This window comes from Oratosquilla oratoria, chromosome 35, assembly GCF_046742065.1.
Source record: "Oratosquilla oratoria isolate Oo_2021 chromosome 35, ASM4674206v1, whole genome shotgun sequence".
Classification (NCBI taxonomy): Eukaryota; Metazoa; Arthropoda; class Malacostraca; order Stomatopoda; family Squillidae; genus Oratosquilla; species Oratosquilla oratoria.
This window is the reverse complement of record NC_134811.1, coordinates 8,677,169-8,702,769: the sequence shown is the minus strand read 5'-3', so window position 1 is coordinate 8,702,769 and position 25,601 is coordinate 8,677,169.

Sequence of the window (25,601 nt, the reverse complement as noted above, 5' to 3'; positions counted from 1 at the left end):
GCAAAAAAAATAGGTAAAATGGCTAAAAATAGCTAAAAATTGCTAAATGGCTAAAATGGCTAAAATGGCTAATAATGGCTACAATGGCTAAAAATGACTAAAAATGACTAAAAATGACAAAATATAGCTAAAAATAGCTAAAAATAGCTAAAATAGTTAAAAATAGATACATATACCAAGGCTTTTTCTCCCCTTACAAGGGAGGTAGCCAAAAAGGGAAAGACATGAAATAATTCCCACCCATTCCATCCTTGAATACACTCCACACCCCTCCCACCCTCCCTCTTATCTGAGCACCTCCTGGATGACGGGTCATCCCTGCACCTTGTCCACTGCCATGGGTCAGAAGCAGTGTCGGAAGACACAGCACATCCACAGCAAGGCCGTTTCATTAAATCGGCGACCCCCCCTCTCCGTCCCCCCCTTGCATAAAAGGAGAAGACGGGGAGAAATCCCTTCGGGCTCCGTCAAATTTTGCTCACACATACTACCTCACCCCCCCCATCCCCCCGCCCATTCCACCTCATGCAATCACAACATCATCCATATACAACCCATTCTCCATTCACCCTTGTCTTCTGTCCTCTCCCATCCTTCCTCAACAGACATTCCCCTCTTCCCCAAAGCCCCTTCACCCCATCCATCCACCTCATCCTAGGACGTCCCCTCATGTTCACTCCATCCACATCTGCCTTCCATACCTCTTTTACTAGTCTTTCTTCACTCATTCTTTCCATGTGTCCAAACCATCCTAATACTCTTTCATCAAGCCTATCTCCTCATTTCTCACTCTATCTAGCCTAGTAACCCCCATCATACTTCTCAGACACCTCATCTCAAACACATTCAAACTCCTTCTTTCTTCTTCTCTTATGTTCCATGTTTCTGCCCCATACAGTGCTGTCGGCACAATCACTCCTTCATACAGTCTCCTCTTAGCATCCATTCCCAAATGTCTATTCCTCATTACACTCTTTAATCCACCAAGGCATTTACTCGCTTCTCTCAATCTACATTCTACCTCCACTTTCACACCACCTTTCCCTGCCACATTTGCACCCAAGTATCTAAAACTATCCACTTCCTCCAGTCGCTCTCCCTTAATGTTCACTTCCAATCTACTGCCACTTTCACCCCTTGTACATCTCATCACCTTATTTTACCCACATTTAGCTAAAAATAGCTAAAAATAGCTAAAAATAGCACATCCACAGCAAGGCCGCTTTCACCCCTTGTACATCTCATCACCTTACTTTTACCCACATATAGCTCAAAATAGCTCAAAACAGCTCAAAACAGCTCAAAACAGCTCAAAACAGCTCAAACAGCTAAAAACAACTAAAAATAGCTAAAAACATATATATTCCCATACAATTTTTCCAGCGATACACACTTCGTACATCTTCTAAGAATGACACAAATCTCTCTCTCTCTCTCTCTCTATTTGTCTCTACCTCCCCCCTCTCTCCCTCTCTCTCTCTCATTCCCTGGCCATATATTTCTCCCTCCTTTCTTCCACCCGCTATAGCTCTCTTTTTCTATCTATCCTGCCCGTCATCTATCTCACTCTCCCTATCTTTTTCTCCCACCCGCTATATCTCATTCTTTGTCTACCTCCCCTCCTCATTTGACTCTCTCTCTCTCTCTCTCTCTCTCTCTCTCTCTCTCTCTCTCTCTCTCTCTCTCTCTCTCTCTCTCTCTGTCTCTCTCTCTTTCCCGCCTCTCTCTCATTTCTATCTCTTTCCTTCCCCTATCTCCCACTTTCCCATTCATTAAACCTGTGTGTGGACATCTAAAAGCATCATTTCAAAAAGCGCCTCATGAACTACCAAACATTAAAATCAATTAATAACATTTCTTCTAACATAATCTTTACTTGTGCTCGCCGTGGAGTCTAACGTATGTACCCGCTCTGTAGACTTCGGCTTGGCGACATCACTTTTCAGCAATGAGGTGATAGCATCCATGGTATATAGATGTATTAGTTGCCTGTATCATCAATAGTAAAGTTAATTATGTTCACGTAGATGGTATATAATGTTTAGTTTTTGTACCTGTGGTTTATATGAGGCATAAACTCTTCGAACTTGTAAAAGATAGTTTTTTTTTTATTCTATGCTAAGAAGAAATTTCTAAATATTAATTTCTAATTTAAGATCTGTATCTATTCCATCGCTTAATTCACATACCAATCTTTATTTTGAAAACGGTGAACATTTCAATTGGATGCATTTAATGTAATGTACATATAACAATAATGTAATTTTGCATTATATTTACTGTAGTGGATCTTGACACAACGAACAAGCTAAATTGTAATTCTGTATTACAAATGAATGACCCCAATAGCGAGTCCAACCATCGCGGGCGTCAATTACCTCATTTAGGCCACCTTTCAAGCCAAGAAGGACTACTTGTCCGATTCCGGTCTGAGAAGGTGATACAGCTGTACCAGTTATAAGTTCTGGCGATTGTACATGGAAGGGATGGCGCGGGAGGAATATGGGAGAGTGATGGCCTGAGGTTTGGAAGTGGCAAATGAATGAATAGAAATGGAAAGTGAACCAGTTGTTCTTTGCGATGAATCTGCACTTTTAACTAAAGTAGTTAGTGGTGAAGTTTAGGATGGTATCTGAGAGGAGAAAGTTAAAAGTATATGTAGGTAAAGTAAGATGAAGAATTTGAGGTGAGTTTAAAAGAAAAGAAGCTGGAGGAAGTGGAGAGCGATACTTAGAGTGACATATATCAGGAAATGGAGTCGGGATGAAGGTAAAGGAAACAAATAAATATCAGGACACTCATGAAAAATAGATATCTGGGGATGAACGCAAAGGAAAGACTTTATGGAGGAGGGATTGTACTCACGTCACTATATGGAGGAGAGACTTGGGATTTAAAGGAAACAGAAAAGAGGACTTGGTAGGGTAGTGCAGGTTTGCTCGTTTGATTGACCGTTGAAGAGAGAGGAATCAGAGAAGACTGGATGTTGTAAACAGACGATCAGGTATAGGAGAAGAAGACACAGGTGACGTTTGGTCGAGCAGGTTAGGGATTATACATGACTATGACGAAAGCAGGTGCAACATCATTGTCCACCTTCCTCTGTTGTTCTTTTAATCGGGGAGCTTCCTTTTGAACACACCGAGAAACCTCTTCTCAGGCGGTATTGCATGTAGAGAGGGTAACTTGGGAAATGATAGAGGGAACAGGGTATCTAACCTTGTGCGTTCTGACATTACCGTATATTGACCAGGAGTGTAATGTCTAGAGATAGGTGTCGGGCGAAAGTCCGACTTGGCGGCGTCGGTTGTATTTATCAAGATCGAGAGATCGAGAGAATACAAGGTCTACTCAACAGCTAACCAGTATTTAGGTCTTTTGCGCAGTGACGTCACTTGAAGTGCCTGGCCGAGGGTTCGTTGAAATTCCGGCCTCAGTCCAGGTGTGGCTGGAGTCAGGAACGTGTCTCCGTTTTCTTTTATAATATTTATGCGTAACTAAAATAATTATGCCGTCCCATTGTGCAGTGTCCGGGTGCAGAAAAACAAATGTGAAAGGGTCTGAAATAACTTACCATAGATTTCCAAAGGATGAATATGTGAGAAATAAGTGGATTACGTTTTGCAAACGAACAGAAAGATTTAATCCAGCCAATTCTTACATATGCAGTCGGCACTTTGAAGCAAATGCATTCCAGCGACATTTGAAGTACGAGTTACTTGGCATTCCCTTTGCCATTAGGTCACGATTTTCCTTGTTATTAGCTGTATATTGTTTTATCATGCCATACCTTTCGTGCATTTTTTATTACCACAGGTGGCACATTAACTTATATAATTGAAATAAGGAAATGCGATGTCGGTATAGTAAGAAATCTATTTTTTGCAGCATCCCACGTCTCGACTGCAGGTGGAGAGCAGATTGTGATCTCTGATGAAAGTCAGCCAACTCACACCAGGTCTTCCAATAGCAGAGGTTAGTATGCAAGATTTATCTGTGCAATGGATAAATATGTGATTCAAAGTCAGTGACGAAAAGCAATCTCGTAATTCTAGGGGCTTTCCCTATATATACTATTGCAAAATTGTAAGCAGTTATTTTTTTTGCAGCATCCCACGTCTCGACTGCAGGTGGAGAGCAGATTGTGATCTCTGAGCCATGACTACCAATACACAACATTTTTGATGCCAAAGGTAAGCAGTACAATTCACCACATTAGTACCAGTGCTATTAGAATAATTTTCCCTTAATATAGTTAGTTATACTTTGCAAACAAATGTCCTCATTTTTTTCTTGAAGCTTCTGCAGATACCTAAGAAATGTCCTATACCTATTTACCTGCAACTCCTCATGCCCCACCAAAAATCTTTCCCTTCCCACTTTTCTCTCTCATCGCACCCTTCCCCCCTTTTCTTCATCCCCAATAAAGGCTTACAATAGGAAATTAACTGTTAAAATCTTTTCAGAACACCCAGAAGATAGTAGTAGAAGAGATCCTACACTTGAAGAGGAAGGCATCATCCTGAGAAAAAGGAAGTTTTTGGATACCTGTGAGATGACACATACTGCTTTCTTGCATGGCTGTTGTTCGTATGGAAAGGGATAAACTTCTTATTGAAAACAGAAAATATCAGGAGCTTATTACTATTCTTCAAGGTAACATTAAAAGTGATATTGCCACTGTTACATCTGATATAAAAGAGAAATTAAGAGCTCACTACTTGAAGGCAAACGCAATGTAGCAAAGTGGAGCGATGAAGATCTAAGTCAAGCTGTCAATTTAAGAAGTTTGAGCACTAATGCTTATTGTTATCTAAGAAACAAAAACATAATCCCTTTGCCATCAATAGCCACTATTAATCCTCTCATTTTATGCAATGGGGGGACGGAGAGGGGGGGTCGCCGATTTAACGAAGCGGCCTTGCTGTGGATGTGCTGTGTCTTGCGACACTGCTTCTGACCCAGGGCAGTGGACAAGGTGCAGGGATGACCCGTCATTCAGGAGGTGCTAAGATAAGAGGGAGGGTGGAGGGGTGTGGAGTGTATTCAGGGGTGGAATGGGTGGGATTGATTTTGTGCCTTTTTCTTTTTGGCTACCCCCCTTGTAAGGGGGAAAAAGCCTTGGTATATGTATGTATGTAGGTAAACTTAATGTTGAACCTGGTCCATTAACATCAATAGTGCGCGTTTTAAGACATAAAGCTGATACTATGTCAGAGTTTGAGAGGCTTTGTGTTTTGTCCTTTGATGAGACAAGTGTATCTCAAGAGTGGTCTTATGATAAAGCTACAGATACTGTGTATGCTCCAAAACACAAAGTTCAGTGTGTTATGATCAGGGGTTTAACCAGCAACTGGAAACAGCTTGTCTACTATAACTTCGATACCGACATGTCAAAAGCTGTATTATTTGATCTTATAGTTAAATAAGAAGACGCTGGAATGATAATAGTAGCAATGGTTAATGATCTTGGCCCCACCAATGTTAAACTGTGGAACAATCTAGGCATTGATATTAATAATACTAGCTTCCAAAATCCAGCTCATCCAGATAGGCAAATTTATGTGTTTGCTGATGCTCCTCATTTACTTAAGCTCTTAAAAAACAACTTTCTCGACCATGGTTTCACTCTCAACAGTCCCTTCAGGAACATCACTAGCGGCAATGTTCGAGAGCTTGTGATGACAAGTGAATCCGATCTAAAGACAGCCCATAAAATATCATACAAGCACTTAGATGTTAAAGGAGTAAGCAGAATGAATGTAAAATTGGCTGCTCAGCTTATGTCAAACACAGTTGCAAAATCTTTGCAGTATTTTGGTCAACAAAATCTTCTTAAGAGCAAAGATTGGCAGGACACGAGCAGTTTTATTTCATTAGTTGATTCTTGGTTTGATCTATTCAATTCTTGAACACCAAATGACATAGAAAAAAAAAAAAGCTGCATATGGCATTCATTTGGAGTACCAAAATTAAATTCTTTCAGAAATGCTGACTACAGCCAAAAACATGCGGGATGGAGAAAAGGGTAACCTCTATCCATTTCAAAAGGGCATAATTTTATCATGTACCTCTTTAAGCAGCTTATTTGCAATGATAAGTCAGCGATATAATGTTAAATATATCATGACTTACAGGCTTAATCAAGATGGACTTGAACATTTTTGGCTGTATTAGACAAATGGGCATTGCACATCAACATCCATCCCCTGTGCACTTTAAGCATAGATTAAGATCTTTCCTTGTGGGCAGAGTCAACAAGTTATTTGGAGGGCACCATAATGTTCAGTGTGTAAATAATGATATAAATTTAACAGGATCATCCTTTTCTGATGAAAGTCCAGAAAAGCAGTCGTCTGGTAATTCAGATTTAAACTCTGAACTAATGGTATCCTCTATGCTTTTTGCAACGCTAGACTTTGAAGACGTGGATGAAGAGGGTGAAGGGGATGATATTGCCTTAGAAGAGTCCAAAGACACTCTAGAGAACTGTATTGAGATTGAAGCACTGAGGTATGTTGGGGGTTTCATTGCCAAGAAGTTCCCTCAGTACAACTTTCTTGCCAGTGAAATGATAGAAAAGGAGACCTGGGTAGATTTCATATGTCAAATAGATAACGGATTAAAGTCACCATCAGTAGATTTTTTCAAAGCACTGCAGCAAATGGAAAAATTGTTTAATTGTTACCACGGAGACAAATCCTTAAAGGATGAGGTAAACTCCACATCCAAAATGTGCACAGAAATATGCAAATATGTGAACCCACCAAGTGATGTTATAAAGTTTTTTGTTAAATGCAGACTGTATTTTTGGTTGCGAGTTTTGAACAGGAACTTATCGAACTCGCCGAGAAAAGTAAAAAATAAATTATGTAAATTGGTGAAGTGAAATAAAATCTGAAATGACTTTTGCATTTTATTCGATTCGAACCTTGGCATGCAATCTAAATTCCAAAATTATTTTAGTGTTAAATTTTTTTCTTGATAATCTACAATGTTTATTCTTCAATTAGTAATATAGTATGATATAGAGAGTTGGTCAGTGGCATGTTATTCTTCAGCAGGTAATCCTCATATCATCGATAATTCATGCCATATCCTTTAAGTTTGGCAAATCGTTTTCTTCATAGACATAGATAATTGTTTGTGGTAAATGGATTCATAGACCTGGATACTTGTTTGCCCTCTACACAAAGATTAACCTTTGAATTTCTTTATTAAATATGTCAAAAATAAACCACAAGAATATTTTTCCAAAATGGAACCCCCATTTTAACGGTTGCAGAACATGAAATAGGTAAGTCTCCCAGAAACTCTGTGGTGCCTGTACGTTTTCTCTTTTACCTAACATTTTCACTTACGTTTTCACCATTTTCTCTGTGGGCTCCACTTCAGATGACGTCACAACATGCGCGTGAGTAGACCTTGTATTCTCTCGGTATTGTATTTATAAGCTTGTTAATTTCGACTTTCAACCGCTCTGATGCGTTTAAATCTGATTGTATGACAGATTATATTTTATACATTTTTCATTCTAGGTATCAAGGATGACGAAAACGTTGGGTTTGTCAACTCGAGAACGCATCTGTACCATTCAAGCCTCCATCAGACACATTGACAGGACACATTTTTATATAATCTCATTAAAGGTGAATATTCTTTGTCTCATAAAAAAAAAAAAAAAAAAAAAAAAAAAAAAAAAAAAAAAAAAAAAAAAAAAAAAAAAAAAAAAAAAAAACACATGCCCCCTAGGCTGTTCCAGAGGGGTGTGTGTGTGTTATCACTACATAGTCCATTAATGCCCTATCACCCACCCTTCTCCTCACTACCCTTTTCCAAGTATACAGAACATGTGCTTGGCTCTCTTCTTAAACATTGTGTTTACTATCATCAACTCCATTTCTAAACACACCTCTAATATACTTTCTCCATTCTGACTCTTACATGGTACCCCAAACCTCCGCAATACTCTACCAGATCATCTACTCTATCAGTGAGATCACCGAACACCACTACACTGTATTCACATTTCTCCCAAAAACTCTAAACACTAATTCAAATCGACCCAAAAAGCCTCCATTTCCTCTTCACTTTACTCACCACCAGGACCATATGTACTCCCAAAAACCACAACACTAATACCAGTTTACCTTCGTCGGATAAAAAAAAAAAAAAAAAAAAAAAAAAAAAACGAGTAAATAAATAAAGAAATAAGTAAATGACTAAACAAAACAAATAGATAATGATAACTAACCAGCAAACGGATACATAATAATAATTTATAATGATAAAAGATAATAATAATAGATAATAAAAAAATGTAGGCGTTGCAGCAGCATGGTCTTTGTTTAAATGAATCTTTAAACTTCGAATCTTAAAGATTTGTATGAAGTCATCTGAGTCTAATTTTTTTAGGGAAAATAGATTCATATGTTTTAGTTAATTTTCGAATGATTTAAATCTGATATTTGGAATCCGTTCTGTGGCTCACCTTTGTACTTTTTCCAATCTGTCAATGTCTTTATTGAGATTCGGTGACTATACGGATACAGTATATTCCAAATGTCGACAACTAACGAGTTTGTAGTGACGTGATGCATCCTACGACCCGTCACACACTAATCAAAGAAATCTTCGGAGCTAGCCTTTCCAAGTTCCTGTAGTTGGCAAGCGTAGTTCGCAAGGGTGTCCCTGCCAGCCAGCGGTCAGCCAATCAGGAACTTGGAAAGCTCCTCACGTTCCCGCCAGCCTCCTTTAAAAGGTCGGCGTTTCGCCAAAAAAAAAAACCGCCCTCCTCCCTACACCAACAACTACAAACACATCACTACACCACATGACAACAATTAACACAGCCATCACACTAGCTACACTCATGGACACACAAGAACCAGGTACATTTCAAACCACACTGGATGCAATATACAAAGCCAACGGACTCCCAACAGTCATAATCCCCACACAAGCCATCAACACCACACAACTAGCAAAAGCACTCAGTAACCACTCAAAAACTATCACAACACCAGTCATAACACCCACCAACACACAGACCACAGAAACCACAGAACCCATGGAAACAACAGAACAGACACTAAAAAGACCCGCATCCAACACTGAAAGCACTGACCCCCCACAGAAACGAACACCAAATCCAAGAAACAGCCTGGGACTTCAACTCGTCACATCAGAAACAGAACAGATACCAACAGAACCCACACACGACACCTTAAAGACACTCATCACCAAACAAAAAATCAAAATAATATACACAGCACCACACAAAGAAAAAGACATCATTGCACAAATAGCCACAGACAAAATAAACCTAACACATTACAACATAGTAAGACTAAACCAAACCAAATTTAACAAACTCAAACAAGGACACTTTGACCTCCACGACAAGAACACAGAGCACGAACACCACTGGACACACAACGCCGAATAAACAACCACAACAACATACTTCTACCCAACACCATGGAACAAATACACATCATCCAACACAACATAATACAGTGGACATTCAACAGAAGAAACGAACTCTGTAACATATACAACATAATAACACCAGACATCATACTATTAAACTCGATAGGCACACCAGACAGACTAAAAATACACAACTACACAGTACACCGACGAAACGACTACAATCAAACACATGCAGGTATAGCAGTAGCAATTAAACAGAACATTAAACACAAAATACTAGACGACTTCCAAGACGAAATACTAGCGCTTCAAATTGACACAAACCAAGGACCAATAATAATAGCAATGTTGTACTTACCCCCCAGACGCCCCCTCTTCCCTATAAACGACATACTAAGACTAACCAGAAAAAGACTACCAGTATACATAATAGGAGACATGAACGCTAAACACCCCACACTAGGACACAGCAACGCAAACATCACTGGAACACAAATAGCACAACTAATACAAAGAAGACACATAACACACTTAGGACCAGACTTCCCCACCTACATCACACAAAACGGACAAGGAACACCAGACATAATACTAACAAACAGACACCATCTTCTAAATTACAGAATCACACCAGGACACCTAACTACATCAGACCACATCCCAATATACTTAACACTAGCAACAAAACCTATAATAATAACCACACCAGAAAGATATATATTCCACAAAGCAGACTGGACAGGATTCAAGAATACACTAAACACAGAGAGGACAAAATACGACAAACAAAGACAGAGAACAACACGCAACAAACAATACATCGACGACAAACTTAACATATGGTACACCATGATAAAACAAGCCATGGACAAACACATCCCCAAAACAACGCAAAAAACTCTACCACACCCAAGACGATCAGATACACTAAAACTACTACAATGGCAATACCAACAACTACAAACACAAGCACACAATACCGGAATATGGACACCACAAGCAAAACAAGCACTACACGACATCAGAAACCAATTACTAGACGAAAACGAACAACTATACAACGAACATTGGAACAACGAAATACGAAAGATAAACCTACACTACAATAACAACCAATACTTCTGGACACAAATCAAAAGACTAACAGGAACACCTACTAACACCACCCCTTACATCATTCACAACAACCAAAAAATATACAAAGACAAACACAAAGAACACATATTCAGACAACATTGGAGAAACATATTCAGAATCACACCAGCAGAAAACGCAACATTTGACATGGAACACGAAAGAACAATAACAACACAAATACAAGAAATACAAGACGACATTACACCTATCAACTTAGCTGACATGAGACGACTCGACCCAGACAACACACTCACAAAACCCTTTACACTAGATAACATCAAAAGCATAATAAAAAACTTCAAAAACAAGGCACCTGGACAATCACAAATAAACAAAATAACATTAACTAACATCCCAGACTCAACACTACAACTACTCACAGAAACATTCAATGAAACATTCAGCATGGGATACTTCCCCGACACCTTCAAAACAGCCACACTAACATTCATACCCAAACACGGAAAAAACCCAACAGACATAAACAACTACAGACCAATATCACTACTCGAAGTCCCAGGAAAAATACTAGAAAAACTCTTACAACGAAGACTACTCAAACACTTATACAACAACAATCTCATAAACGAAAACCAACATGGATTTACAAGAAGACGAGGAACACACACAGCCATAGCCACAATATACGAAACAATTGCCATAAGCCAAAGACACAAACACGGATGTAACATAGTATCACGAGACATTACAAAAGCATTTGACAAAATATGGCACACAGGACTCAAACACAAAATACACCAAACACCCCCCCCAGACATACTAACAAGAATACTTTGTAATTACCTAGATAACAGACACGCACAAATACGAATACACCATTATACAGGAAGACCCTTTAACATACACAGTGGAGTCCCCCAAGGAAGCATTCTTTCACCAACACTATTTAACCTATACACACACGACACCCCCAAACCAACACACGGAATCACACACATACAATTTGCAGACGACCTAACACAAATCATAACATACCCAAGTAAAAAAGGAAAAAACATGTTAGCACTCAAAACAAGCAGAACAATAGAAACAATAAACACATACGAACAAAAATGGAAAATACAGACAAACACAACAAAATTTCAACTACTCAACATATCAATACAGAAACCAGCAGAAATATGGATAGGAGACACGCATATACACAAACAAAGAAACATAAAGATACTAGGATTAACACTTGGAAACAGAGGCCTACAAACACACACGAACAACAGAAAACTACAAGCAGAAAAAACATTACACACAATAAAACGGTTCAGAAACCTAGACACCAAACTACTATTAAGATTATACAAAGTACTCATAAGACCACAACTTGAATATATACCAATCACAACAATCACATTAAGACCAAGTCAACTCCAAAAACTACAAGCAGTACAAAACAAAACACTACGATTCGCCACACACTCCATACCCCCATACCTTAACACAATAGAAGAACTACACATACAACACAAACTCGAACCACTCAACACAAGACTCTACAGACTAGCTTACAGAACATGGAACAAACTCACAATCACAAACCCAGACTTAGTACTAACCAGCGAAAACATAGACACAGAACAAGAACACGGACACGATCACAATCGGTGGCCTAGAGTGTCTCCCATCATAAACAGCCCCCCCCCGAACCAAAATACATAATGCAAACATAACAAACACACAAAAAATACATATCACCCTTTAAATCCAACTAACCCTACTAACCATTATTGTTATTGTTATTGTTTTAAAATAAGATGATAACACGTGCGAACAAATCGCACGTGATATCATCCAAATCAATGAGCATGGCAATAGAATCAATACCCCCCCCCAATCGTATATGTAACTTAAAAACTAAAATCACTAGCCGTCACCCCTTAAGGGAATAAATAAATCATACTCATTGAATAGAAAAAAAAAAAAAGCATACGAATATTGAATTCAAGATCTCCCCCCCCCACTTCATGGATGACAAAAGATACCCCTAAAAATTCAATCCTACACATAGGTAAGAATACTAGTAGTATACTTTTTTAATGAAAAAAAAAGAAAAGAAAAAAAAAAAAAGAACTAACACTAACAGCCAATCAGAACAACTCAAGGAGAAGAACACACAACATTACGATCTTAAGATAGCCAAGCCTTCCAACCAACAGGCATTTGCTTCTCAAAACACAAAATAACTTAAAAATAATAGTATCAAGTCGCAAGTGGGTCTGCCCCACATCTATCATAACTACGACTTCCTTCCATTTCCCCCCTTACCTCTTACACTCACACCCCCCCCCTCACCCCCCCCCCCTCTCCTCCATCTTATCTATCCTGTCCTGTAGCTAGCTAGCTAGATGGTCACTCTCTTCCGCGATTCCGTATGGATAGGACCTCCTCGCTGCGTGTAAACTCGTCAATCTCGTCGCTTACAGCCACAAATACCCTAGTCTCTAGCTCTGTTTGTTGTGCTGCCACTAACATCGAAAAAAGTACTGTTACCCGAGTTAATTCCCCCTTCACCGAGGAATCTCGCTCTGACAGGATTATGCCCTGCATAACTCTCCCTGCACGATCGGTGTAGCCCGTGTGGTTCTTCTAAAATCACCTTTACGGCGGGAGAGGAGGGAAACCCTTCATCAACGTCCGGTCATTTCGCACGCTCTATGTGCCCCGGGCCAACGTATTCGATCGATTGCCGCTAGGTAGACAGGTTTCGTAAAGCGAATCGGCACCAACCGCTCTAAACGCCCTCGCCCCCTGCCCCTTAAATTTCCGCCAATTATTATTATTATTTTTTTTCGAGTTGTTGAGGATCGATAGGATATTAACGGTTAGGATTCTTTTCTCGTTCTCAGTGCCGCCATGGCGGACACTGATTCATGGACCTGCGTGTCCAAGAAGCGTCGCTGCGCTCCGAGTTCGCCGGCTCCATTGAGTAGCGAAGCTGCCGTAGTGATGGCCCCAGCTAGCACTAAGGGTGGCAAGCTCCCCACGTTCAAGGTCGTACCCTCGGCAGGGTACGACACTGCCTTTGAAGTGGTGAGAGCACTGGAGAAGGGCCCTCTCCGCGGTCAGCTCTTGTCCCTTCGACCCCTCGGCGACGGTAGCGTGCTTCTGTTACCGAGCAGCTATGACGTTGTCGAGGAGTTGGACAGGACCAAGACGCTCAATGGTAAGTCGTTGAACTTGGAGCGGCTAAACCCTGAAGACCGGAAGCATCGTCTCGTGGTACACGATTACCACACCTCTTTCGAGACCGAGGTCATTGAGGACCATCCACAGGTAATCGCGGCCACGAGAATGCGCCGGTGGGACAAGCGTCCGACACGCCAGGTCCTTATAACTGTGAAAGGCGAACCTTTTAACACTATTGACCTGGGTTGGTATGGCAGGTATGATGTACGAACGTACATCCCTGATCCTCTCCGCTGTTTCAAATGTCAGCGCTACGGTCATCACCAGGCGAGGTGCACTGCTAAGCAGCACAGGTGCGGAATTTGTAGCATGCCTCATGCCACGGAGACTTGTCTCGACAAGTTCAAAGCTGGCACTGAGACTGTTCCAAAGTGTCCGAACTGTGGGAAGAAGCACCACGCCTGGAATACCGGGTGCGCAGTGCGTCAAATGCAGGCCATTGCCTCAAAGGAGAGGACAGAGAAACAGCAGGACTTCATACCTGCCCCCCCAGGAACATTTGTATGGGGCAGCAGGAAACACTCTCCTGCCACTGCACCACCACCACCTACACACAGTGCTCCTGATTTGAACAATCAGGCGCACTTCCCAACATTGAAGACAGCTCCCACACAGACACAACCAGCTCCCAAAAAGGCCGCTCCCACCTCCAAACCTGCACCCATCTCCAAATCCACACCTGCCTCTAATCCCAACCCTAAATCTAAAGCCAAACCCACGCCCCCCGTACCAACCCCACGAGCACAGGACCGACGGTCCTCTCCACCTGAATATCCGTCCGATGTCATCCCCCTCAAGGAGGATGACATCGAGCTGATAGTGACTGGCGTCGTTGCTGCTGTCGCCACGACTTTTGGCGATGATGACACCGGCAAGATGCTGGAGTTGGTGAACAGGTCCGTAAAGAATGTGCTCAAGCTCCTAAAAGAGAAGAGGAATCCAAGGCGAAAGGAGAGGACTCCCTCCCCCTCTACCTCCTCCTCCCCTGCCTCTTCCACCACTTCTTCCTCTTCCTCAACCTCCTCCTCCTCCTCCTCCTCCCCTTCCACCTCCCCCAAGCCTGACACACCCGCCTTCACCATTGGGAAAGACACGCCCACTACATCTAAGACCAGGAGAGTGTCTTCTGCTAGGCCCCAACGTCAACTTGCATTGAGGCTTGAAGACTCCTCTTCTGATGAGGAGGAAAAGGCACCCACTGTTTCAAAGTCGCAACCCATCTTGTCCTCTAACCGGGGAGAACAAGATGAGACCGTCATGGAAACTGACAGGGAAGAACATCGCCCTGTTCAATAATCACTTGAGGTTGCTACAGTGGAACCTTAACGGGTTCCGCAGTAAAAGTTCGTATCTCCTTGCGCTTGCGCAAGAGCATGATTACGATATCATGCTTCTCCAAGAGACATTGGTGAGCAACGAGGTGCGATTTCCGGGATATCGCATCTTTTCCCTCCCTCGTTCACTCACTGCTAGGGGGTGCATGATCTTAGTCAAATCATCCATCCCCTGCAGTGAAATCACGGACCCTGTATCATGTGGGGATGGTGTAGAAGTTCTTGCGGTTCGACTCCATCGGGCCCACGAAACGTACACCATCTACAACATATACAGGGGCCTGAGAGCAGAACTGGACCTTGGAGAAGTGTGTACTCTTGCTGCGGACAGGCTCCTCATCATAGGAGGGGACTTCAACGCCCACCATGAAATTTTAATGTCGTCCCAAGGGCCCAATGTCGCTGGGCACCACTTAAATTCAGTATTAGACGAATGCCCTGACATTGCGTTGTTGAATGATGGAAATCCGACGCACGTGCAAGGTGGACGACTTGATCTGACCTTGGCGACAGCCACTCTCCTCCCTAGGGTAACCTGGGAGGTGCATCCTATTGTCACTAGCGATCACTTTGGTGTCTCTGTGCACATACGGGATTCACCACCCATACCAGCTGTATTACCTGTTCCCAGGTGGAAGACAGCTTCGGCAAACTGGCCAGTGTTTGAGAAGTCTGTTGAAGAATGGGCAGCGTCCTACGTTCCACCACAGGACGTGGAAACGTTGGAAGCTGACTTTTCTGCAGCCATTCAGGTGGCTGCCAACAGAGCCATCCCAAAGACTCACCAGTCCCCCAGAGAACATAAGAACAGCTGGTATTATACCCCCGAGGTGAGAGAGGCCAACCATCGGGTGAACATGCTTAGGCGTGTTTTCCGACGGCGCCGAACTCAGACTAATTTGGCCAACTTGCGCGCTGCAGTACATGACGCTCACGTCATAGCTGCAGATGCCAGAAGAACTAAATTTCTTGAATGGTGTGAGGGCTTTACTGCTCACACCTCCCTAGCAGAGCTGTGGTCTAAGCTCCGTAGGGCTACTGGCAGGACTCAACCACGACGCACTCATCATGCCCCTGATGCTGAGGCGAAGCGGCTGGTGCAGGAGTTTGTCTCTCGCTCCAGCAGCACCTCACTCCCGCAGTGTGTTCAAGACACATTGCAGGACCTCCAAGGAGTGAGGCGCCAAGGTGTTGAGGACATGGTGAGTCGGTCGGATGATACTGACGCTAGCTTTACGCTTCAGGAGCTACGGGTCACACACAAGACCAACTCAGACACGGCACCTGGAGAGGACCTCATCACCTATTCCATGCTGGCCCACCTTGGACCAGCGGGTGACGAGGCACTTCTAAGGGTGATAAACGCGTCTTGGAGGACTGGCAAGCTACCAACAGCCTGGAAGACGGCAATCATAACGTCAATTCCAAAGCCAAAGGAACCAAGTGCTTACCGCCCCATCAGCCTGACAAGCTGCATGGGCAAGACAGCAGAGAGGATGGTGCTAAACAGGCTGCTGTGGAAACTGGGCCCATTGCATGAGCATATCCATGCTTACTGCAAAGGCACTGGCACAGGAAACAGTATAGCAACACTCCTCAATGCTGTCAGTGGAACACCGTCCATTGTGGTCTTTTTGGATTTGGAAAAGGCGTTTGAGCTGGCCAGTCCACTTGTGATATTAGACACCCTTGCTCGCAAGGGCGTAAAAGGCAAGCTGCTTTCTTGGATTGCTGACTATCTCAGTCACCGGTCTGCGAAAGTACGCTTTCAAGGTCACATATCAGAGGCCAGAATGTTGGAGAATGGCACTCCACAGGGGGGGGGTCCTCAGCCCCACTCTGTTCAATGTGCTCGTCTCCAACATTCTGGAACTACCTCTACCACAGGGGTGCAAGGTCATCTGCTATGCAGACGACATTGCGCTCTTAATTACTGGGAAACGGCAGTGCTTCAACAGGGCCCAACGCTGTTTAAGCACTGTGGCGACGGAATGTAGCAGGTTGGGGTTAAAGATCTCCCCTACAAAGTCGAAAGCTATGGCACTGAGACTCAGGACAGAGGGGAAGCACCTCACCATCGAGGACCTTAGGCTGGACTGGGTTCACCAGTATCAGTACCTGGGGGTCTGGATTGATGAGAGGCTCACCTTTCAGAGGGAACTTACCTATCTCAAGGAGAGACTGAAGGCAAGAACCACAGTTATGAGAGCAATGACGGGGAAGGCACTCGGTGCCACGCATCGGGTCCTTCGCACATTCTATGTGCACGCAGTCCGCAGTCTGGTGGACTACGCTGCCCCAGCTCTCATAAATGTGGCGACTGCCAAGCTTGAAGACCTGGAGCCTTGCCAAAATGCCGCAGCAAGGATTATCCTAGGAGCTCAACCTTGGACTAAGATCGTTAACCTCCGAATGGAGGCTTCGTTGCCTTCATTAACATCACGGGTCAGAAGGCTGGAGGTCGACTTTCTTGCCAAGTTGGTCCAGAGCCCCAGGATAACTGAGCTGAGTCAGAGCCTTGTGACAGCTCTGGGACGGTTGGGTACTTTTATCCACTCCGATACCTGGCTGGCACAGGCGGCAGGGATCCTGGACTCCTTCAAGCTCACCAGCACTCTCCTTGAGAAAAGTAGGGACTATCCACATCCAGAGTTCAAGCCCCCACCACCATGGCTGTCGATACCTGCAACTTTCGTTGTCACAAAGCTTCCCAATAAGAAGAAGTTATGTGACCAGGAGAGAGTACGATCGCAGGCCCTACAAGGCGTCCGCGCACTGTCGAGACCTGGAACGGCGGTCTATTACACGGATGGCTCCGTAGACCCCAACAGGCCTCGCAGTGCGGGGGCTGCCTTTGTGACGGACGGTCTGACCTACGGCAGGAGAGTATCTGATCATGCGTCCACTCTCCAAGCTGAGGCCATAGCGGTCCAAGGAGCGTTAGAGCATGCTCTAATATCTCGAGCTGGTCCTGTGGTAATCCACACGGATTCACAGTCTTTGCTAGGCAGCTTAGAAACGATACAGCCCAGCGACAATGTACGCCTACTGACCTCCATCCTAGCACTCCTGCTAAAGCTGCATCAGCAAGGCAGGAGTGTTACGCTCAACTGGGTGCCAAGCCACGTAGGTGTCCCAGGTAATGAGTTAGCCGACGCCGCAGCAGAAGCGGCGCGCAAAAGACCTGAAGTCGATGTTGTCGTCCCTCTCAGCAGAAATCAGTTGCGCCTACGCACCAGGGCTCTTAACCAGGTACAACGGTTCCTCGAGCACAGACTGGAGGCAGAGGTGTCAGAGAGGGCGAGGTGGTACAGGGCAGTCACAGACTACGAGCCCCTTGTACTTCCTCGCTCCACACCTAGAAAAGTGGAAACTCTGCTCTTCCGTCTGCGGCTGGAGGACCGTTGTTTCTGGCAAATCAAGACGAACCCCACACCAGAAGAAAAGAGATGCCATCATTGCCGCCACCCTGAAGCCACCCTTAACCACTACCTCAAGCATTGCCCCGCAACTGCTTTTCTGAGGAGAGGGCCTCCGACAACATCTGAGGGTCTTGTGCGCCGCCTATGCAGCCACTTAAGTCAGTTTGAACTGCGTAGGCTGGTGGAGTGTCAGCCCCCCCCCTTTAATTATTATATATACATGTCTCTGTTCTGAAGGGTGAATTCATAGCGATGTGCATACGTATATTACATACGTATGCACATCTAATGTATGTATGAGTATGTGTGACCAAGGCCACACACGCTCATACATTGAATCACCCCCCCCTTTAATTTCAATATATATATGCTTATTGTCCGGAAGGGTGTATTCATGGTGATGTGCATACGCATATTGCATGCGTATGCACATCCAATGTATGTATGAGTGTGTGTGGCCAAGGTCACACACACTCATACATTGGATCACCCCCCTCCCCTTTTCTTACATTATATATACCAAGATGTCACCACCTACCATCAAATTCAGTTATATTGAGAAGGGTGCATTCACGGAGATGTGCATGCGCATTCTTATGCGTGTGCACATCTTGTGAATGTATGAGTGTGTGTGGCTGGGCCCACACACACTCGTATGTACAATCACCCACCAAACGGGCTCACACCTAAAGCCCGCGGGAGCCCCTCTCCCAAATTAAACACACACACACACACACACACACACACACACACACACACACACACACACACACACACACACACACACACACACACACACACACACACACACACACACACACACACACACACACACACACACACACACACACACACACACACACACACACACACGCCGAGATGGGCAGAACAGTACCGACCAGACCGACCAGCGCACAAACTACATCTCCTCGTCCAGTCTTCTAGCTGTCCCATCGAGCCTCGCCGTCATCATCTGGTACCGCCTCGCTGACGTTAGGCTCCACGTCCAGCTACAACCATAAGCTCCACTAAGCTGTGGCCTTAGTCCGAGCTTCACCTATATTTCTCATGTGACACTTCTAGTGTCGCACCTTGTGGCTAATTACCAAAAGAAAGAGATTAGATATTTTGTGTTGATTTTCATTTGTCCTGCCGTTGTTCCGAACTAAAACTACTAAAAGTTACATAGTTTATTTAATGACAGATGGACTTTTAGAATTAAAAGATGGCGCAATCAGCCCTAGAATCTTATTTGCTTTCTCTAAGGCGGAAATACACTGCTTACATTAATTACTTGAGATCATTACTGTCTATTAGGCTGAAATCCTCTTCACTATCCACATTTGTTAATGAATTTCCAAATAACTTGTTATCGTACATATTGTTATCTTTACATATGTGCATAACCTTATATTTAACTGGGTAAAATTTCATTAGCCACTTTTATGACCATTGTTGTAGTTTATCTAAATCTTCTTGAATATCTAATTGGTTTAAGTGATTATTTGCCATTCCGCACATTTTTGTATCATCAGCAAATTTGGAGATGATAAGATTTCAGTCCGTGGTCTATATCATTTATAAATACTATGAATAGAAATGGCCCAAGAACAGAACTCTGAGGAACTCCTCTCGTAACATTTTTCCATCTAGAAGTTTTGACATTTAGAACAACTCTGTTTACGATCGTTTAACCAATTACTAGTCCAGCTTAATAGGCTACTACTAATTCCGTGTGAAGCTAATTTAGCATGTAGTCTTTCTTGTGGGACGGTATCAAAAACCTTCGCAAAGTCTAGATATATTAAATCTATATTGTCTCTTGTCATAAATTGAGATGACTGTGCTGTGAACTCCAAGCAGGTTAGTCACGCGAGAACGTTTGTCTGAATCCATGCTGGGTATTATTGATAAACCGTTACTTTGTAAATGTTGTTCGATAGTATCTCTGATGATAGTTTCCATAATTTTTCCTATAAAAATAAACAAAATAAAATGAAAAGAAAATATATGTTCAGTAGAATAATTTTCCCGGTCAGTTTTCCTTTGAAGTTACTCTTCGGTCCGAAGTTTTCTCCTTTCTTCTTCTTGAATACAGAAATAATGTATACCATCTTCTGATTGTGGTGGATCTTTTGAAAAACCCTTTTTTGACTACCCGTCATAAAATCTCCCACTCATCAACCCCTATTGCTCAACTTCTGCGATGTGGTGCTGTCCCCGAGGAATGTAAAACCGGTAATTGGCATTGAAATAGAAACACATCTTTTGAAAATAGTTTATCATACTATAACAGTTTTATTTCTAATTCCATTCAAATTTACTGAGTGTCAACCATTGAGCTCTAGTAGTTTAACCTTAAGTTTAGGTTTACACAAATAATTTTCCAAATGGTTACATGCCATATATAGAAGAAAATAATTAATTTTATTTTCAGTAAGTCTCATTATATGTTAACATTTGCGTAAAAACTTGTTCTTTCAAATTATCATTGCGAATTAACTAACAACAAGTATCACGACTCTTTAATTCTGGGTACGATATTCAAACCGTTAGAGTCTATCAAGTACATAAAGTGGGTTACTGTATTTATACTTGGTTTGTTTACTAAATCAATGTACTCGATAAAACTTTAAGATGCGAAACGTCGTACTCAGAATGAAAGATTCGTTTTCACTTGGTATTCTCTCTGAGAGGCCCTTCTTTACTGAGGGTTAATCACAAAGATGGATCAAATAGCCACGCAACAATCAGGATAAAAGGAAAAATACTACTTGGTATGGGAAAGGTTCATGGAGACGGGTTCAAACCTTTATTTTGGCATGAAGGGGGGACCATAAAATAAATATGATAACCAGACTAAAAGGAGAAGTCAGACTCGGTAAGGGGATTATTTTTCTTTTGTGAATGGGTGGTTCATCTGAATGTGGATACCAAAATGAAACAGTCAATTTGCTATAGATATTTAGTAGGCAGATTCTCAGAAGAAATTCTATTACATCAGACTGAAGGTAACCAATGCATCGCTGTCCAGTAATTTTTTTGCATTACTAAGAACAAACTACATAGTCAAATTATGTGAATTCATATGTGCATATATATGTATCTACACACACACACACACACACACACACACACACACACACACACACACACACACACACACACACACACACACACACACACACATGCACGCACGCAGGCGTGCAGACAACTCTCCATTACTGTCCACCTTGAGTAAGGGAATATGTGTGCAGTGTACGGTTACACCATTACCCATAGATTGGGCTATATGAGGACATAGCTCTAATCCGAGATGGTAATTGTTTTCTATCACGAGTCCAGCACTTGATCGAAGACCATGGTGAATCACACACAACAGGGTATAGGGAATGCGTCAGGAAAGATGGCTGGGTAGAATGTGTCCACTTGGACACGAAAAAAACCCTTCTAGGTTCTGCATACAGGGCTCCAATGGAAACGGGAAATGAAAGGAAAAACACTTTTAATCTTTATTTGATGGAGAGCCAATCGACAGGAAGAGTTGAGAATGGTTGCAAGGGAAAGATACTCAACATGGACAGAAGTGTTCAGCGGAGTGCCTCAAGGCTCAGTGCTGGCTCCAGTTATATTTCTGGTATGTTGATTGTACGCCGGGAGGAGTAAACTGTTATATCAACATGTTTACGAATTGCGCAACGTTGATGAGAATTCCGATTGAAATTAGTCGTACAGAAGTACAAGAATACAAGTAGATCGTCTAAGCGGGAAGACCATCGAAAAATGGAGTTTAGTGCTAAGAAATGCAATGTCCTACAAACGGTTTAGAGTGCAAAGAGACCTAGACTGGAATGTAGAACGAGTGAAGATACGATCGTTTAGACTAGACACCAGAAGGGTTTGGAGGCGATTATATAGGAGAACATGTCACCCGAGAGATTGATAAATAAGAATGATGGTATGTGATGGTGATAAATATAAGTATGGTGTTTCATTTGGGTGAACAAGTTGAGTCTGACGACAGGAGAGGAGAGAAGGATGAGAGGTATTTGAGTATATCGTGAAGGGCCTGGAGCGATTCGAAATGAGATTTTCCCCAAAAGATGATGCAAAACTTAGAGACCCTGGATACTAAAAAAAGGAAACTACATATACGAAATACAAAGAAATATAGCTTTCTGTGTAGATATGTGAATCTTGGGTGATGCGCGCAGGGAATGTCCATATGTTAAAATCTGTGTTGGATGAAAGTGGAGGTGGAGCAAGACATGAGCTGGGTTAAGCTCCTGCACAATACAACTAAATGAATATAAGATGTAAACACACGAGCGCACACACACACACACACACACACACACACACACACACACACACACACACACACACACACACACACACACACACACACACACACATGGACGCACACAAGACGTGTGTGTGTGTGTATACAATATAGTATACAACATATGTGGATATATGGTTATATATTACTGAGTCCTATTTTACAAAGAATATGATATAATATCAATTACACACCATCATGATTATAGACCATTCACCTCCCCTACAAAGAAAATTGGGCAAAGACATCAGTAAATATAGGAGCGCCACTTCCGTGAATAGTACATCTATACTGTTTCAGGTGGTCAGAGAAAGTAAAGAACTTCTTTTATGGCAAGAGCTGGTGTCAAAAGTCACGCTCCGTTACTGTGTCTGTACTGAAAGCATTTAGGCATTAGTGGAGCTTATGTTTTACTGCTGTATCTGTAGTCATCGGATTTTTTGTCCGTGTTCCCGAAGGGGTCTATGTGAGTAAAGGCGCTGTCACAGCTTATCGACTTGTCTTCAAAGTTCGTGTCACAAATCTGGCGAACACAGAGCGTCTCGTTCACCAGCGGGAAGGACAAGAGCCACTTGGTGTACGTGGAGACCAGGATCCAAACGTTTACAGACTTGTCGTTGACAATTTCTGGGTTGTACTTTTTGGGTTGTTTGAGACCCTTGTCCTTCTTCTTCTTCTTCTTCTTTTTGTCCTTATCTTTCTTTTTATCCTTATCCTTATCTTTATCCTTATCCTTATCCTTATCTTTATCTTCCTTCTCATCTTCGCCTGTTTCTTCTTCTTCAACATCATCACCGGCCTTTGTCTTTCTACCTTGCATGTTCCGTTTGCGATTCCTCTTTGGTTTCTTCTTTTCAAGTTTGTTCCTCTTGTTACCCATAGTCTTCTTCTTAGGCTTGTCCTTCTTCTTACCCATAGTCTTCTTCTTAGGCTTGTCCTTCTTCTTACCCATAGTCTTCTTCTTAGCCTTTTCTTTCTTACCCACAGTCTTCTTGTCCTTATCCTTCTTCTTGTCCTCAGCCTTCTTCTCATCTTTAGCCTTCTTACTCATAGCCTTCTTCTTACCCTGAACCTTCCTCTTTCTCATGTCTTCCTCCACCTCTTCATCATCGTCATCAATCTTTTTCCTTCTAACTTTTCTGTCTCCATTGCTCCTTGTTGTATTCCTAAGAGGCCTGGCAGAGTTCCTGCTACCGATGTCACGCTTGGCCCGACTTCTAAGTACTTTCCTGGGCATCGATGAATTCGAAGGTCTACGCACAGTCCTACCTTCACCTCTCCTGAGCATCGATGAATTCGAAGGTCTACGCACAGCCCTACCTTCATCTCTCCTGGGCATCGATGAATTCGAAGGTCTACGCACAGCCCTACCTTCACCTCTCCTGGGCATCGATGAATTCGAAGGTCTACGCACACCCCTTGCATCACCTCTGCTGGGCTTGGGTTTGGTTGAACCCTTAGGTCCAGACCTATTTTCACCTCTCTTGGGCGCAGAGTTATCTTTACCCCTCTTGGGCATCGTGTTGCGGCCGTTCGCTCGGCGGTTATTTTCGCTGCTTTCCGGCGTGGTGCTATCCACATCATTACCGTCAACCTCATCCTCAGTATTTTCCTCGTCTTTATCCTTGTCCTTGTCCTTATCCTTGTCCTTATCCTTGTCCTTATCCTTGTCCTTATCCTTGTCCTTGTCCTTATCCTTGTCCTTATCCTTGTCCTTATCCTTGTCCTTATCCTTGTCCTTGTCCTTGTTCTTATCCTTTTGTTCCTTCTTAGTTAGAGGGCAACCGCCATATTGCTGGAAGACAAAGTAAACAATTTGAATAATATGAAACATACTTGTCATTCATCAAATAAACAATCATTCACCTGTCTATCTACCCAACCATACTCTATCTTTTACCAGGAGTTGACTCATCTACAAGGAAACCTGTGTTTCTTGACACTTTGTAGCCATTTTCTCCCATTTGGTCCCATGATTTTATGATCATCTTCCGTCCCAAACTCAGATATTTCTTTTACAAAGTCAGTTTTATCTACTCTTTGACATGAACGCTACTATCAAATAACCACATTTTCTTCTTTCTTTCGAGAATGGCAGAACCACTGCCTGTGTCCGTGTGTGTGTGTGTGTGTGTGTGTGTGTGTGTGTGTATGTGTGTGTGTGTGTGTGTGTGTATTCACTTGGTCTTTGGATCACGTGTTGGACTCGTGATCGACAGCTATTTCCCTCCTGGAAGAGAGCTCAGAGCTCGTAGGTCCGATCTATGGGTAATGCTATGACCTTACACACACACACACACCCAACTCCCCGCCCACGAGAGTCAGAGTAACGACCCGAAGCGCAGCTGTACCGAAATAATTTCGGCCCTGGGCAGGATTCGAACCAAGCACTACGGGCACCACCATGCTAGTAGTTCATCGCTCTACCAACTGCGCCACCGAGTCGTGTGTGTGTGTGTGTGTGTGTGTGTGTATTCACTTGGTCTTTGGATCACGTGTTGGACTCGTGATCGACAGCTATTTCCCTCCTGGAAGAGAGCTCAGAGCTCGTAGGTCCGATCTATGGGTAATGCTATGACCTTGCACACACACACACCCCCAACTCCCCGCCCACGAGAGTTGGAGTAACACCCCTCAGCGCTGCGATACTGATATTATTTCAGCCCCGGGCGAGGATCGAACCCGGACCTCCGTAGTGGCAAGCCAGAGCTCTAACCACAGCGCCATGTG